Raw genomic sequence first — 8,042 nt, 5'->3', positions numbered from 1 at the left:
ATTAGGGTTCGAGCACAAGGTGCATAGAACCCTATTGAAATGCAAGTAATTATTAGGGTTCGAGCAACAAGGTTGCAAGAACCCTCTTGAAACTGTAAGGATTATTATTAGGGACCGAGCACTCACACAGTGTCCAAGGACCTATTGTAATTGTAGGAATTATTATTATTAGGGACCAAGCACTCACACAGTGGTGTGAGGACCTATTGTTATTGTAGGAATTATTATTATTAGGGACCAAGCACTCACACAGTGTGCGAGGACCTATTGTAATTCAAGGAATTATAATTATTATTATTATTATTGTTATTATTAGGGACCGAGCACTCACACAGTGTGCGAGGACCTATTGTAATTCAAGGAATTATTGTTATTATTATTATTATTGTTATTATTAGGGACCGAGCACTCACACAGTGTGCGAGGACCTATTGTAATTCAAGGAATTATTGTTATTATTATTGTTATTATTATTATTATTGTTATTATTAGGGACCGAGCACTCGAACAGTGTGCGAGAACCTACTGTAATTCAAGGAATTATTATGGACCGAGCACTCACACAGTGTGCGAGGACCTATTGTAATTCAAGGAATTATTAGGGTTCGAGCAACAAGGTTGCAAGAACCCTATTGAAACTGTACAAATGTTTATTCTTATTAGGGTTCGAGCAAGGTTGCAAGAACCCTATTGAAACTGTACAAATTTTTCTTCTTATTAGGGTTCGAGCAACAAGGTTGCAAGAACCCTATTGAAACTGCGAAAATTGTTAGGGTTCGAGCAAGAACCCTATTGAAATCGTAAGAGTTATTAGGGTTCGAGCAACAAGGTTGTAAGAGTTATTCTTATTATTTTTCCTCAAAGTAAATCGCCTTTTTGAGGCCTTTCCCATGCCCCAAAACTCACAGACCTGGTGTAAATTTACGTCTGAAAGTAGTTCGGGGACACTGTGTACAAAATTGGAGGTGGGTGGGGCTTACGAAAATGCAAAACAGCTTTCATCAGACCGCTTTTTTTCGTGTTTCACGTACATGCACGAAAGTTGGTACACATGTTAATCATGTCAGGACGGTCAAAAAAGTCTGTGCTGCTGTTGCTGTAAGTCCTACAGGAAGGCCGCCATCTTGGCTTGAACAGCCATTTTGCTCAACATGATGGCGTATCGTTATATGACGTTGCCATGGTAATGATGCAAAGTCGGATTTTTGCGACAAAAAAAACAACTGCTACAACTTTGCGAATCCTGGTCCAATCTGAACCAAACCTGCTAGGATTGATGATAGTCCGGCCCAGAAGACGCCTATATGAAAATATTCACTTTAAAAAACAGCGCCCCCTGGTGACGGCAGACAATATGACGTCTGGTATTTGAATGAACTTGTCCTAGAGCTTTTGTGCAATCACCTTCAAACAAGACAGCGAAACTCTTATAACTTTGCAATGGAAGGTCTAGTCCCAACCAAACTTCTTATGATTGATGATGGGTAGTTGCTGAAGACGACTATGTTGCTTAAAACAGTACATTATGAAAATAGCGCCTCCTGGTGGTGGTAGAAAATACTAAAAAATCAACCTGTTACAACTTTGCCAATCCTGGTCCGATCTGAACTAAACTTGCTAGGATTGATGATAGTCCGGCCCTGAACAAATCTATATGAAAATATTCCATGTCAAAAGCAGTGCCCCCTGGTGACGGCAAACAAAATTACATTTACAGTTTTTCATGCTGCTCTAACAGGGATCGTTGTATCCACTTGAAACTTGATATGTGAGACCTCAGACCCTTCCTGAACATGTCTGTAAAGGATGACCTCCCTACAGGAAGTAGAACTCCCGAAACAGGAAGTAAAGTCTAACACTGTCCAATCTTCACAAAACTTGATATGTGAGTAAAGGGACCTTCCCTGAACAGGTTTACGGACATGCCTTTCACCCAACAGGAAGTAAGCCATTTTAAACATGAAGTGCCCTCTAACTTAGCACAGGGACGCCACTGAAAACAACTCGGACTGAAAATAACTAGTACTGCAAGCAGTGAATGAACAGGAGACGAGCTAGAGGACTTGCGCAGCAATGTGGGCACACGGAGACTCGTGAGCCCTCAAGCTCGAACCCGTTCAGAACCGCTTGCGATACTAGTTTTACATTATATTTGGTTACATTTATTCTGTCTTACAGTTACATCTGGCTGGTAAACACAGGCTGTAATGAGTGGAGTTGTGCACCTAGGACAGGTGAAGTAATGAAAGGCCAGTGATTTCCACTGGTGCCTAGAGACAAGAGGTATTTCCCAGTGATGGAGGGTGTGTGTGCATTAATTGTTTCATTTGCCTTTCTATGCTTGAACAACTGTAAATATGAGACAAAAAAAAACAAAGAGGCCAACCCGTACCCAAGTGGAAAGGGAACTTGGCTTTTAACCGGAAGGTCGTTGGTTCAAGTCCCCACCAGGTCGAAAGGGCTGGGGTACCCCTGAGCAAGGTACCCAAGCCCCATTGCTCCCCCGGCGCTACTCAGTGTGGCAGCCCACTGCGGCAGCCCACTGCTCCTAATTCTAGGATAGGTCAAATGCAGAGAAATAATTTCCCTAAGGTGATAAGGAAAGTATATATTCTATTCTTATTGTTATTTTTTTTTAAATATGTACTACACCTTTTGTTTAGTTCGACTATTGTAGCTAAACCTTGCATCTCCATGTTTTTTTTATTTTTTTGAGCAACTTGGATATTTTCTTATCTTTTATTAAAGGGTTAGGGTTTGTTGAGATTCTTTTTCATAAATGGTGATAACAGGCATATTATCAGGCCCATTGTTATTTCTCACTGATGTATTGAGGATCTTGTCACATCAAACTAAAAACATGACTGAACACAAACATTTGCATTTCAGTAAACTGCAATAGGCATTTGTGTTTATTTATTTTGAAATGATAGCATTGTTGGGAGACTGTATCTACCATGAAGCCAGACGGAGACATGACGGATGATATGTAAGAGCATGTGAAATGTCTGTCAACAAAATTCATGATTCAACGACATTCTTGATTCACTGATGGGATGTTTTTCTATCATGTAGCTTCTCATATAAACACATTTACATGACAGAAAAAAACTTTTTTTTAAAAGACATCTCTTTGGTGTTTGAGGTGAGTGATTACAGAGTGATGGACTGTAGGTTCAGACATAATTCATTGGTTTGTGCTTGTGAGTATTTTTATATTTGCAGAAATATCATTATGTTGGTTGCAGGTTGGCTTTGATTGTAAATGCTGCACACAACTATCACTGCAACATAAGGATTCTTAATTTGAGTTTTAGCCTTAAATCATCCCAATGACATGGATCATGACATGTAGTAAATGTCATACTCTGACTACAAATCATCCTGAATTTTTAACAAATGCTGGGTAGAAGAGTCTGTCTAACTCTTCATCACCATGGAAGACTTGGAGACTCTTATCTGAATGCAAACACACTTGGAATTACTGATTTGGGATCTGAGTGTCACAGTCACACCAGGTTCAACTCCAGCCACATCCACTGCTCACTCTCCTGAAGCTTCCCTCACTCGTTCACACTCCCCAGTCTACTAATGACCTGCACCTGTTCCCAATCAGCCTCACTCCCTACTTAAACCCCAATCTCCCCTCAGTCTTTGTCTTCCTTTGTCAGAGATGACACCAAGGTGCTATCTTCTGTGTTTTGGACGCGCCTTAGTTTCCTGTTGAACGTCTGTGTGTCACTGGCCAGGGTTTGACAACCCGTTTCCTGATTTTCCTTTGGAATAAAGCTACCTTGTTTGAACTCTACCTCCCTGTCCTGAGTCTGTGGGCTGTGACACTGAGTGAACAATAAGGGCATTTCTTAGACTTCATGTCTATACAACATTCATTTTTCTTTCATATTCCAGGGTTTAAGTGGAACATACTTTGATATTCATGGGTCCACTCCTTCTGTGTTCAAACCTTGTGTGTCTGGTTTTGAAGGCAGGAGCATGTGCATTTGGACTTTTTCCTGTATTGTTGTGACATAAACTGATCTTCATGTAAGAGTTTTGAGTCTTAATCCATGTGGATATACAAATCCCATCACACTCATCACATCCTTAACTCACTGAGAGCCGTGAGTGTGTGTGTGTGTGTGTGTGTGTGTGTGTCCAAAACTCCAACAACACTGATTCAAGAAGAATTCAAATCTTCAAATGTTTGCCAAATTATAAAAAACAAACATCTGTGAACTGCCACATGCAGGGAGAACCTTAAACCTACAGTCCCCACTTTTGAAATGGCCTTGACAGAACTGCCAGTTTTATTTTATTACTCACAGTAAAACATTAATTATGATGTCACATGAGTGAGTGGGAACATGACTTGGTTATGGCTAAAAGGTATAATAAAGTATAATACATGAACTTCATCACACCTGATGCCACTCCATATCTCCACTGAAAAATCAATTAACGAGTAGAAAAACACAAAGAATGGGTGAGGAATGTGGCCACTGGAAACATTTAAAAAATATATTTAGTAAAGTAATATTTAGGCTGCATGCACTAATAATATATGTTTGAATAACCCGTTATTCTGCTGGACTGTCACAATCAACAGAGCAGTGCCATAACTTGGAGAAAGTGTATATGGACTGGGGATGATTAATTAAACCCAGAGTTTTTATGAAGAATAAAACCAAAGCCACACAAGGCTAAACAAGGGCAGATCTTGATTTATTTGAGATGCCAGTCACAGATTCTCACATTTAAATGATTTTTTTGGTTATTATTATTGTTTGTTTTTTGTAACTGATATTTCACATTGAGGTGCTACTTTAAGTTGCATCATTGTCTTCAGCTGTTCCTGTTAAAGTGATGTGTCTCACACCCAGCAGGTTGTTGTTCTTTTTCATAGATGGTGATAACAGGCATATTACCAAGTTTACTTTTTCGTTCTCTTTTCAAAAAATCATCTGAATGTAATAAATACAAACATTTCCACTCTTACTCTAGAGTAAATAAATAAATATATTTCCCGATGCCAGGAAAATGGCATGAAAAGGATCCGTCACTGTTTGATTAAAAGAGGAGTTTAAAAGCAGGCGGAGAGTCTCTGTTTCCAGTGTTCTAGGAGTTTTTGTGTGACCCTTACTGACGTTAGTCCCAGTTGGGCAGCGAGTCCAGAGGGGTCATCCATCCTGGGCCCAGTCAGTGCCACCATCCAGAGTGTCCCAAAGTAACTATTCCCGCAGTCTGCAGTCTTGTGGTCAGACTCTGACCTGCCCAGCTGGGAAGGTCCAGACGGGTCCCCCACAGGACCAGCTCTTGAAGGATCCAGTACAGGGAGTCCAATTGCTCTCTCCTCTCTTTCTTTAGCAGGTTCCACACTCTAAAAACACTTTTATAAAAAGCAGGCAAAGGAGATGTGCTCATGTTTGGTATGTTCATCAAAAACAAACTAAAATCCTGACCAAGGCCTTTAAAACCCTGCAGAATGCAGCGGGACAGGGGTCTCCACAGAGTGTCTTTTGGCCCGGTCAGCAGTCTTTGAATAAACTGGAGGCGGAAAGCTGCGCCCCTGCTGGCCAGATGGACCAGGCCTTGCCCCCCCTCTTCTTTAGGTAAAAACAGGACACTCTGTGGGACCCAGTGCAACTTGTCCCAAATAAAATAATGACAATAAAATAACAATTAAAACAGACTGAATTTTTGACAGGAGAGAAACCGGAGGATCGACGCAGGCCAGCCGGTGCCACAAGGAGGATGAAACCAGGTTATTTGCTATTAAGGTTTGGCCTCTATATGACATTTTTGGGAGTAGCCACCTCCACTTCTCCAGCCGACCTTTAACATGTTCTAGGACATTGTCCCAGTTTTTTTTTTTTGCTGGTCTCATTCCCCAGGAAGACTCCAAGGTATCTGAAACCTCCTTTTTTCCACTGTAGGCCACCAGGCAGCACTAGCCGACCCCCCACTTCCCCTCCAGCCATCAGAGCCTCGCTTTTCCCCCAGTTCAGTCTAGCAGATGAAATAAAACCAAAGTATTTCACAGTGTTAGTTAAAATGTCGATATCTTGTTGTGACTTAACTAAAACCATGAGATCATCCACGTACACCGACAGTTTAAAAGACACGGGACACTGGGGGAAACACACACCTGTAAGTTTAGCTCTGATTTTGTGGAGCAGAGGCTCGATGGCTATCGAATATAACATCCCAGAGAGAGAGCAGCCCTGCCTTACCCCTCTATGGTTTTAACAGTATCTTCTAAAATGTTTAAAAATGCCATCCTCTCCAACGCATTGGTTGGGGCATAGACATTTAAAAACACAAGCTGAGTATTTTCAAAAGTTGCTTTGACTTTCAATAACACACCTGGAATAATTTCTTCAGAAACCAGAGAGACGGGTAAAAAATTCCTTCAAAATAAAATTCCTACCCCCCCACTATGGCTGGACTTATGGCTTAAAATCACCTCGCCTGCCTCCATTCACACTCATTATTTGCAGTGCTGTGGGTCTCCTGCACAAACATGATGTCCACTCTCTTAATCTCCATGAGTCTAAAAAGAGCAGCTCTTCGGACCGGAGCGCCACCAGCGGCTCCCCACCAGCAGCATCCCCAGACCCGGTTGGTTGCGGCAGATCCCCGCCAACATCGTCCCCGGATCCGGTCGCCTGCGGCGGATCCCCGCCAGCAGTCCTGGATCGAGCGGCCCGCGGCGGGTCCCCGCCCTGGGCGGCAGCGGCAGCAGCAGGCGCCCGCTGCTTCACCTCACCTCTCCCAGGAAAGGATCTGATCAGATGACCCTCCCCTCTACAGCCAAAACATTTCATGGTTTCCGACATTGCAAAAACCATGTATGAATAATTATCGACTTTAAATGAAAAAGACAGGTTCAGATCACAGGTGGGGTCTTTCAGGAACATGTAAACCTGTGAAATCCCACAGTACCCTACTGTAAAGAGGACATAGACCAGAAGCACCAATTAACGCTGCTTGTGTGTGTGTATCTGCGTCATTACCTCGTTTATGAAGCCCTAAAGTTTCAGAACAAAGAGTTCAGCCACTGCTGAGAATGCAGGGTTGATTGTTTTTCTGAGCTCTCCGAAGCGGATCTAAAACAGTGTTCGCTAGTGACAAAACTACCAAATCTCACCACTCCTCTGAACAGCAGCTGACGTGGAGGAGCTGTGTCAGCTTCTGTAGAAACCAGCACTAGACACTTGATAAGCTGCTAAACGTCTTCTTAAAGACTCAGCGCCAAACTCAGTCTGAAGGAAGGAGCAGTGTCAACTCTCCATGATGGATTCTTGATGACAGTATTTCAAACATTAATTAATTAGACATGTGTGTGTATGTTTGTTCTCCTGTGTAGCATGAGCTAATGTCGGTGAACAACTAACTGCTACGGGGCTAAAAGGGAAGCGCGTGTGTGTGTGTGGTGTGTGTCTGTTCCCAGTTAGCACAATGTTAGCAGGCTAACGCTTCAGTTGGAGGAGTGTGTGTGCTTGTGTGCGTGTCTCCCTGTCAGCACACAGTTACAGGCTAACAGCTCATTGTTTGTGAAGAATGTTCATTATCTGACAGTAACACTGGAGCAGATTTCAGAGAATTGATGAAAAGTGAGTCTAGTATATTTAGTTTCTGAAGTCATTATCTGTGCCTTGATGCTTTTTTCATGTAAACATTGTCATAAACAAGACAATGGAGTTATTGAAGACACAGTAAACTATTATTTATTTATATAAATCAAGGAAAAATGATCATCTGCTTCATGTGTTTTACTGGGATACATTTATCATAACTTTTCAGGTCTTTGAAATTAAGTTTACATGGTCCATAATAAAGTTATTTTTCTTACTTTAGGATCAACCTCACCAGGTTAATAACAAACAAAATGATGTTTCATTAGATGTGATTAAGATTGTTCTTGTGTAATGTTCCCAACGTCTGCACAGTCATGGTCATATCACTGTAACATGCTGAGGAAAACTCTACTTACAGCCATGAGTTGACATATGTTTGAGTAGACTGATTTACTGTCATTCAAT

The sequence above is a fragment of the Solea solea genome, chromosome 19 (genome assembly GCF_958295425.1).
Source record: "Solea solea chromosome 19, fSolSol10.1, whole genome shotgun sequence".
Classification (NCBI taxonomy): Eukaryota; Metazoa; Chordata; class Actinopteri; order Pleuronectiformes; family Soleidae; genus Solea; species Solea solea.
Note: the sequence above shows the minus strand (reverse complement) of the source record.